This window comes from Echinops telfairi, unplaced genomic scaffold (assembly GCF_000313985.2).
Source record: "Echinops telfairi isolate 266 unplaced genomic scaffold, ASM31398v2 ScPeMD7_443;HRSCAF=831, whole genome shotgun sequence".
Taxonomy (NCBI): domain Eukaryota; kingdom Metazoa; phylum Chordata; class Mammalia; order Afrosoricida; family Tenrecidae; genus Echinops; species Echinops telfairi.
The window spans coordinates 85245306-85254877 of record NW_022104341.1 but is presented as its reverse complement, the minus strand read 5'-3'; the positions used below and the strand labels follow the sequence as shown (position 1 = coordinate 85254877).

Sequence of the window (9572 nt, the reverse complement as noted above, 5' to 3'; positions counted from 1 at the left end):
ACCACCTCCTTGCCCCCACCTCCCCCTCTTCCATGAACTTTTTAAAGCCCTTTTGTACAGGTGATAGCTGAACAATTGTTAAACAACGTGTGTGCATGTGTGTGAGTAGTAATAAGAATAGTATACTCACAGGTAGTATGGCAATAGTAGGCAGGAAAATTCAGTTGTATCTCTCGATTTCAAGTAGGAAATGCAGATGGCTTCTATCCCGCATCATTTTTCTAAGACTGGGTGTTAATGGCACATGCAGAGAAGAAAGTAGCACAGCCCAGGTTGTGTCTTGTTCCGGCCAAATCAGATCTTTTTGCTATTCTCTAGGCTTCTGAAGTTGTTATTCTGGGACCCGGAAAAGACCGGCATTCCAAAGGCACCCACTATGGGTCAGAGGTGTCAACAAGATGGTTGTTAAAGTTATACACCCAGGCTCTAAGAGGAACACTGATCAGATATGAGGGTTTACCCAAAAAACAGGTTGGGTGTCATTCTTTGCCCAAAAGTCTTGAAGCATCAAGTCTCCGAGTGTCTGCCATGAAATGATCTCTCCTACTACAAACTGTGTATTCCACTGATCCTTCTCATGATTGTGCCTTCTGTAGGGAGCTCAGGGCCTCGCACCTGGGTGGGACTAAGGAAACATGTGCAAGGATGGATCTGTGTGACGCTGTGAGTCTATCCACACTTGGTTTCATTAGCCTGGTCCGAGAGAGGGCTATTTCTCTTGGAGAAGCAACCCAAAGTCTACCGGTTGACAATTAAATATAGACAATTTTCATCTCGCTCAACATCGTTAGCACCGTGGAATAAAAAGATCTGTTTAGCCTCAGGGCCTACTCTTGAGCATCACGATGTCCCTGTTTCCCAAAGCACAAGTACTCTTCTCAGGTGCTATGGACAAATGATAACTAATTCCCCTTCTCTCTTATCATCCAGCTAAGTGCTACTGACAGAGCTCCGGTGGCACAAGGGTAAGGAAGTGCTCAGCTGTGAGTCAAACCCAGCAGCCTCTCCACAGGAGAAAAGTCGTGGCGATGTGTTCTCATAACGATTTCTGCCTGTGTACCATGTGAGGCAGGTCTTCTCGGTCCAGGCAGTAGCAATGAGTCAGAAGTGGCTCTAGGGCACCTAACAACAAGATTCACTTACTAGTTACCTTCCAAATTACTAAAAATTGGCATTTGGAAAGTATTCCCACGGTGTGAAAATGGTATGGGGGGGGGGGTGTGTGTGTGTGATGTCTGACATCCTCTAACTTGACGGGGGAAAGGAAAATCGAGATCAATAGCCCAAGGCTGATTGCTATGAGGTAGGAATGTACCCTGCAAACTTTTCTTTTTTTTAAATAATTCAAGTCCTGTTTGTTGGCCTTTACGAGTGTTTTCCAGTCGAGTCTGATGGGGAGCCACCCTCTGTCTCCAAAGGCTATTTTTTATGTTCCCCGGGGATTTTATCACTTTGCTCCCCTTGCTGCTCTGTTGCATGCCCTTAGTGTTCTCCCCAGCATGATGGGGTCAGATTGTGCACAATTCCCGCCCTGTGCCTCCAGTGTTGTCCTCTGCAGCGCTATGGCTTAGTGAGGGGCATCGTTTAGTGCAAACTTCTTACTTATTCTGATACCAACTGTCCTTCCACAGTGCTCTCTAGTTCTCTACTGTTTCAACAACTTATGACAATATCTACAAAAACTTACAGATTGTGCTTACAGTTCAAGGGCTTCTCAGGGAAGAAGAAGGTTACAGCTCAGGTTCAGGGATGCTCAGGATGGAGTCCTTTGATCAGGACGGCCTCCTTTCAGCTGTGCCCACAAGCAGGTCTGTCTCTGGTCCTTGGCCCTTTGTCTTGGTCTCTGCCCAGCTCTCGCAAGTGTTACAAAGCCCTTTTAGCTCGTCCCATAAGTTCTCAGAGGCACCTTGCTCCACCAGTAAGCCTTGGCCCAATGATACTCAGCTTAAGCTCCATGGGGTAGGAAGCTCATGCAAGATCTCCTGGGGTCTCCTGGTTTTGCTGCCACCGTGTCTGTAGCTTTTCTCAACATCTCGTCTCCAGTTCTCTCTCTCTCTCTCTCTCTCTCTCTTTCCTTGATCTAGATGGTTCTCAGTGCATGGGTCCCAAGTTCAAAAGATGTGCTCCATTTCAGCTTTTTGTCCTTGGTGGTGGTAAGATACCCATTTCTGCCTCTTGAATGGATCATTTAAGACAGCAGTCATCAACCTGTGGGTCGTGACCCCTTTGGGGGTTGAACGACCCTTTCACAGGGGTCACCTGATTTATAACAGTAGCAAAATTATGAAGCAGCAACGAAAATAATTTCATGGTTGGGGATCACCGCAACACGAGGAAGTGTATGAAAGGGTCACGAGATTGGGAAGGTCAAGAACCACTGATCTAAGCCTTTGAGAATGTTCCTCTTTTTGTATTGACTCTACCAAACATGGTGTCCTCCGAGAACTGATTCTTCCTGAGAAAATGTCCAAAGTACACGAGCTGAAGTCTTACCTCCTCACACCTAGGAGCACTCTGACCGTACTTCTTCCAAGGCAGAACCTTTCGTTCTTCTGGTCTCCCAAGGCATATTTAATATTCTCCAGCAATCCCATAATCTGAAGGTATTAATTCTCTGATCTTCCTTATTCATTGCCCAACTTTCACATGCATATAAAATATTTAAAATATTTATAGTTGGGGATCAGGTTCACCTATTCTTCAAGCCAACATCTTTGTTTTTTAAAACATTTTAAAGAAGTATTTTGCATACATGCCCAGTGCAATACATCATATGATTTCTTAACTGCTATTTCAACAGGCATTGATTGTGGATTCACTTAAAATTAAATCCTCGACAGTTTCAGCATTTTCTACATTTATCATGACATTACTTATTAGATCAGTTGTGAAGATTTTATTTTCTTTATGTTGAGTTATAATCCATACTGATGGCTGTAATCTCTGATCATCATCAGTAACTTCTCATAACTTTCAGCAAGCAAGGTTATATCATCTGCATATTATTCATGGAAGCATATTTATATCTATTCCAAAGAAAAGTAACTCAACAGAATAAGGAAATCATTGGGCAATATCATTAATATCACACACAAGTAAGATCATGCTTAAGATAATCCAAAATCTGTTGCAGCAGTATATTGACATGGAACTGCCAGAAAGTCAAGCCAAATTCAAAAGAGGTTAAGTAATGAGGGATGTCTTAGGCTGAATTTCTATAGAACCCAAACCAGTGATGCTTATACACTTATGTATAAAGAGAGGTTTATAGCAAGGGAATGGCTCACACAGTTGTAGTGACAGACAGGTTCCAAGCTCATGGGTCAAAGGTCAAGCTGGAGGTTTCTCCTAACTTGCATGCAAGGGCCGATGAACCCAAGATCAGCAGTCAGATGACAGGCTTTTGGCTGCAAAAGCAAGTGAATCCAAGGTTGACAGGCAATATGGCAGGCTACTGATGACTCCCTGGATCAGCAGGCTAATGACAGTCCACTGGTTCAAGTCTAAAGAACCAGCAGTCAATAACCAGATGCAAGAACCAAATATGCAAGGACTAAAAGTATCCATTTATGTTAGAAGTAGGTCACACTCTTGAGGAATTACTAGGTCTTAACTGCCAAACTTAACGGAGAATCCTGGCCCAGTGAGGCTGACACAACTCCTTAACTATCACAGTCCACCCCTTCTCAGCGTGGCACCAGTACACATCTCATTCAACTATACATAATCCCTAAATAAAGACAATGATAAAGTCACATATGTGCCTAACAAGATACAACTGACATACATATACCTGAAAATGCACTAAGCGATTTACATCTTATAATTTATAAGTTAACAAAACATTTGATATATACATAAAAGAAGGAAATGCTCATAAAAATTACAAGCCTCGTTTCTGCAACCAATCATGTGGCTATAGCTGATATTTAGAATTATCTTATTCCACCACTCATTCCATATTCTTCAGCAAGTATCTCAGCGGGTCATTGTTCTTTGACTCATGGGGTGACCTAACCTTCAGTCCTGAAGAGTCTGGGCCATTCATAGTCATGATTGATGTAGTTTATTATTGACTCTGATCACAGAGCATGGCAGTACTAGAGTGTCCTAAGGAATCTTCTGGATTCCAGCTATATTCTCTACCTCCATTACTGATCATATCACCCAATATAGTAACGCTATTTTTTGTCTGTTGATCTAGAGGCATGAAGAGTCCAAAGTGGCTAGGAGGAATTCTTAACTGTTGTGTCTCCAGGTGGAAGTATGCATCTCTTTGGAACTAAAACATCCAGACCCCAGGAGCACAGGGCTGCAGGGCCAGGAAGCAAAAGTGTTACCAGCAGGTCACTAGGAGTAATAGTAAGTATTGCCACTCCTATTCCCACCCTGTGGTAGTTACATAATCTGGTGTCAACTTGGGACTTGAGAGGATTAAGAGAGAAGGGGTGGAGTCTAATCTGTCAATCGGATCATAGCCAATGAGGTCTCTGTGTGGACATGGCCTTCTTCTGAGAATTCTGGGAACTTCTGATTTCCTCCTTGGAGACGGGAGAGATTCCCTCTCTCTCTCTCCTCACTCCCAGAGAGATGGCTCCCCTGACAAGACACATGGCACTACACCGTAGGAGCTGGAGAAGCCACATGGACCCACCTGATGCAACCAAACCTCTGGAGCTGAGATGCTTACAGCGCTACTGGATCCACAAGACTTCCAACCCACTGGCCTGTGATCCTCCTGCATTCAGCATCATTGCATGTATTTCATGAGCCTGATGAGGACTTTATAGATCGGCATAGGACATATGAGCTAATATTGGATTCATGGACTTGAACCGCACGGGGCTGGTACATTTACTCAATATTCAATTGCTCTTGTATATAACTTCTTTCTTATATACATATGAGTGTCTATGAATTTGCTTGTCTAGTCTACTCAGACTAACACACACCCCTTGGGTCCTGGACTCACGAATCCTGAGTAGTGAAGAGCAGCTGGACACTGGTTTAAAGGATGTAAACCAGTGGTTCCCAAGGTGGGTGACATTACCCCCTGGGGGTGCTAGAAGGATTCAGGAGGACTGCAAAAGCAGGTACGACACTTTATCTTGGATTATGGGCTACAGTACAGAAAGTTTTAATTGCCACAGAGCACTGAGTAATCTCTTTTTCTTTTCTTCTGAAAAGGGGGTGGTCAGCCAAATAAGCTTGGGACCCTATGAAATAAACCCTCCTGAAGAACATTGCCCCAACGCTATCAGGTATTGCCACCTAGCTGGGGTCATAATTGTGTCTTTAGAATGGAATTCTTCATTTTAACAATCCAGCTACTTCCTGAAGATGGGGAATATGGTATGAACACTGAATTCCAGGAGTATGGGCCCATTGCCACACTTTATTTGTGGTAAAGTGAGTCACTTGGTGTGAGGCAGAACTGTGTGGGATACCATGGTAGTAGATAAGGCATTCTGTAAGTCTACAGATGGTAGTTTTGGCAGAAGGGGTCCAATTCAGGAAAGGCAAATCTGTATGCAGAATCAGCGTCTGTTCAGGTTAAGAGCAAAATGCTTCTCTTTGCGTGGTAGAAGTGGTATGATGTACTCAACCTGCCACCAGGTTGCCGGTTGATCTTTGAGGAATGTCCCTAATCACGGACTTGGTGCTGATCTCTGTTGCCGGATGACTGGGAACTTAGCAGTGACAGCAGCCAACTCAGCCTTGGTGAGTAGAAGTCCTTGCTACTGAGCCCAAGCAGAACCCCCATCCCTGCCACCACAGCCACTTTGTTCATGAGCCCATTGGGGAGTGACAAGGGTGGCTGGTTTCTACCGAACGTGACATCCTATCCACTTGTTAAATTCCTCCTCTGCCAAGGTCACCCTTTGATGAGCATTCATATGAGACACAAATAGCTTCACATTTTTGTGTGTGCATTCAGAGATATCTACACCTTCTTCCCTATGCCTCCTTGTCACCAATTTTCCAATCAGCAATTCCAAGTCCTTGATCATCAGATCATTGGCCACAGCCGACGTACTAGCATACAACTGCCCATCCGGCCATTTCGGTTTCTTTTCTTTTTCCTCTGTTGACTTTAAATAAGTTTTCATTACAGAAAGGTTGTCCCATAATTGGATAGTTGTCTACTGTGTGCACAGTTACTCTTCCTCCCCAGAAAAGCTGCTTGCTAACTTCTCATCTAGTGAGGGGGAGCTCTACAATGCGGGTTGGAACTGAAGAGTTGTCAACAAGCCTCCGTGACTGCAGTTGAACACCGCAGTCCATTGGCTGTGGCTCTTGCACCCAGTATCAGGAATGCACACATGTCTTTTTATTCAAAAGTACAAAATAAATTGTCTGTAGGCATGGACAGTGACCGCAGTAAACCAGCATGTCTTGTCAACTGAAACCAGTAACTGATGGTTTCAGGGATTTTCTTAAAACATCTGCCAGCCTCTTCTTCAGTGATTTTCTTCTCTTGAACCGACTTCTCTTGGCAAGTTCTTGGCAAGGAACACTGCGTGCAGCTTCCTGAGATGGTTCATCAAGAAGCGGCAAAGCACTATTCTAAGACTTAGAACATGCCGCCTCCCATGCCCCCGCCCGTTCTGCCCATCCCACCCATGCCAGGGTCCTTCTCTTCTTCGGGAATTTCTGTGACGACAACTTCCGGTGTGGTCAAGAGATGCCACTCCAGCAGCATCCGACAAGGCAATTCTTTTTTTTCTTTATTGGGAATTGGGTGAAGGCTTACAGAACACATCAGCTTTCCGTTCAACAATTCCCATACATTTGATTTCATCTAATTGATCCGTGAACTTGCTCCCTGTGTCTCCTTTTCTATTCCTCCTTCTTGTCTAACCCTTCTGAACTCTGTCCTTGGGTAAATATTGCCTTTTTCACCTCATGATCACATAGGCTGGTGTGCTTCTTCCATGTGGACTTGGTTGCTTCTGAGCTAGATGGCCACTTGCTTATCTTTAAACCTTTAAGACCCAGACGCTCTATCTTTTGATAGCCATTCACCATAGCTTTGTTCACCACATTTGCATAAAATCTTTTAATATTGCGGTGTGAGGCTTGGATTTTTTCTTAGCGCTTGCAGTCTGATGTAGGCGGAATGTTGCTCCCGTTTGGTTTCCTAGCTCCAGATCAGTGTGCATTTCTTTTCTTTTTATAGTGAAACTATTCTTTTTTTATATATCACTTTCGTGGGGGCTCTGAGAGTTCTTCTAACAACCCATACATCAATTGTATCAGTCAACATTTGTGCCTATGTTGCCATCATCATTTTCAAAGGATTTTCTTTCTACTTGAGCCCTTGGTATCAGCTCCTCTTATTTACCTCCCTCCCCTACACCCCGTCCTTCAACCATTGTGAAACCCTTGATAAATTACAAATTATTTTCATATCACACCCTGTCCACTGTCTCCCTTCATCAAGCTGCCCTGTGAAATTTTCTGTTCAGTTATTTATTTCATCATTCCTTCGATTTATTTAAGCTGTTATATGATCAAGAGCAAGTTTCAGAGTTTCTTCTGGCAACCGCTTTGATCTTTCCCCCTGTATTTTCAATGACCTTTTGCTTGCTTCATGCATGAAGCTCTTGCCGACATCCCACAGCTCCTTAGGCCGTCTGCTATTCGTGCTCGATGGTTCAAATCTCTTCTTGAAATGGTCTCACAATTCAGATAGGCTGTACTCAAGGGCCTATTTTGACTCTGGTGGTTTTCCTCAACTTCAGCCTGGGCATATGAACAATTGATGGTTTGTTGCACAATCAACCACTGGCCTGATTTTGACTGAAGATATTGAGCTTCTCCATGGTCTCTTCCAAAAGACTTTAGTGTGTTTTTGTCTCTGTATTCCATCTGGTAACGTCACTGTTGATGTTGTTAGAAAAAAGGTAATGGCAATGAAGAAGTTGCTAGCCTTGTGCAGTTTTATCATATGACCTCCCAATTTTGTTTCTAATGCCAAGGCTGTATTTTCCAACTAGTGTTCCTTCCTCTTTGTTTCCAATGTTTGCATTCTCTAGTCTATAATTATCAGTGCCTCTTGACCATGTTTGATCAATTCCAGATGGAGGATATTGTAGAATTCCTCAACTTATTTATCACTAGCTTTCTTGGTTGGCATGCAGATTTGAATAATAACCGCATTAACTGGCTTTCTGTATATGCCTATAAATATTATCCTATCACAGACAGCATTGCACGTCCAGACAAAACTTTTGCCCATGGATGCCACAGCATTCCTTTTGAACGTGTCATTCCCATCAGAGTAAGCCACGGGATCGTCTGCTTCCAAATGGTGAAGACCGGATTCTGACCTTCAGTCTGTGGGCACCAGCACCATGGCGCCCTCCAGAAAGTTCTTCGTGGGGGGAAACTGGAAGATGAACGGGCGAAAGAAGAGGCTGGGGGAGCTCATCACCACCCTGAACGCGGCCAAGTTGCCAGCCGATACCCGGGTGGTCTGTGCGCCCCCTACTGCCTACATCGACTTTGTCAGGCAGAAGCTCCATGCCAAGATTGCCGTGGCTGCGCAGAACTGCTACAAAGTGACCAACGGGGCCTTCACTGGGGAGATCAGCCCTGGCATGATCAAAGACTGGAGCCACCTGGGTAGTCCTGGGCCACTCAGAGAGAAGGCATGTCTTTGGAGAATCAGATGAGCTCATTGGGCAGAAAGTGGCCCATGCCCTGGCAGAAGGCCTTGGACTAATCGCCTGCATTGGGGAGAAGCTGGATGAAAGGGAAGCTGGCATCACAGAGAAGGTCGTTTTCAAACAGACCAAGGTCATTGCTGATAACGTGACTGACTGGAGCAAGGTTGTCTTGACTTATGAACCCGTGTGGGCTATTGGTACCGGCAAGACTGCAACACCCCAACAGGCCCAGGAAGCCCATGAGAAGCTGCGGATGGCTCGGGTCCACCGTGTCTGATGCAGTGGCTCAAAGCACCCGCATCATTTATGGAGGTTCTGTGACAGAGGCCACCTGCAAGGAACTGGCCAGCCAGTCTGACGTGGATGGCTTCCTGGTTGGTAGCGCTTCCCTCAAGCCCGAATTTGTGGATATCATCAATGCCAAACAATAAGCCCCTTCCTTCCATCTCCCTGGCCCCCTTCCTGCCGAGTCAGAGACTAGGCAGCCCAGAAGCCCATCAACTGCCACCCCGCCACATGCTTCTGATGATGTCACCTGCCCCCTCTCGTGGCCTAATCCAAACTTTACCGTGTGCACCTTCCCCTGTCATGGTTGGGACCAGGCCAGTCACTTCACCCAGGACTCTAATGGTTGGAACTTTACATGTCACCAGGGTGGCTTCTTGTAAGATGAGAAGCGGAAGGGGTGTTGGGGCTGGCCCCTGGGTGCCCTTAGCCTCGGTCCCCAGTGAAGGCAGGAGAGAGAAAGCACCCTCCTCTTCCCCTCCCGCATATCTTGAGCTCAGCAGCTGAGAAGAGGCCCTGTCTGCCCCTCAGGGCCCAGGGGTGCTAGCGTCTCCCATGATCCCATTGCCTGTGTCGTGTGTGTTAGCTGTCGCAGAGGTGGGGGAAATAAATATC

General features: G+C 45.3%; 1 pseudogene; it reads left to right on the top strand.

Moving 5' to 3' along the window:
- The first annotated feature begins 8330 nt into the window (after positions 1–8330).
- LOC101644641 lies at positions 8331–9229 on the top strand (annotated as a pseudogene).
- Positions 9230–9572: the final 343 nt, after the last annotated feature.